The sequence below is a fragment of the Ovis aries genome, chromosome 5 (assembly GCF_016772045.2).
Source record: "Ovis aries strain OAR_USU_Benz2616 breed Rambouillet chromosome 5, ARS-UI_Ramb_v3.0, whole genome shotgun sequence".
Taxonomy (NCBI): Eukaryota; Metazoa; Chordata; class Mammalia; order Artiodactyla; family Bovidae; genus Ovis; species Ovis aries.
In genome coordinates this window covers 6,326,562-6,327,276 of record NC_056058.1, presented here as the reverse complement: position 1 = coordinate 6,327,276, position 715 = coordinate 6,326,562, and positions in this window count along the sequence as shown.

Sequence of the window (715 nt, the reverse complement as noted above, 5' to 3'; positions counted from 1 at the left end):
CACCAGTGAAGAACCAATGAAGTTTATTAATTTAAAAAAAAAATTCATTTCTCAGTCCCACCAGGCACATTTTAAGGGCTCACATGTGGCCACGAAGATGAAGAAAGTTCTCCAGGATTGTGCTGCTGCAGAAGATGAGTCCTGCCAGGTCTGAGCTGGTCTGACCCATCTTTGTTCAGCTGTTTCTGGCATTTTCCCTCGAGTTCTAGCACTGCTTCTTTCCTCATTAACTTTTCCCTTGTTTAGAGATTTAAAAGGTGGGCAGTGTTTGAGTCCCACCCCTGCGCTTCCAGGGAGTGAGTCTTTAGCTTCTCAGACTGGTTTGTTGTTGTTCAGTTGCTATTAAGTGCCCAGCTCTTTGTGACCCCATGGATTATAGCCCGCCAGACTCCTCTGTCCATGCGATTTCCCAGGCAAGAATACTGGAGTGGGTTGCCATTTCCTCCTTCAAGAGAACCTCGCAACCCACAGATTGAACCTGGGACTCCTGCATTAGCAGGAGATTAGATTCTTTACCACTGAGGCACCAAAGACGACCTCTGAGACTGATAACCCCTGATTACCTGGGAAGACCAAGATGATCTGGCAGCCGAAAAACTTCAAGGTCGCAAGTCTGCCAACTTCAGCCAAAGCCAGAACAAACTTGCCCAACCTCCACTTCCTGGTCAGACTTTTCACACCAGTCATTTATCCACATGCTCTGTATCATGTCCGA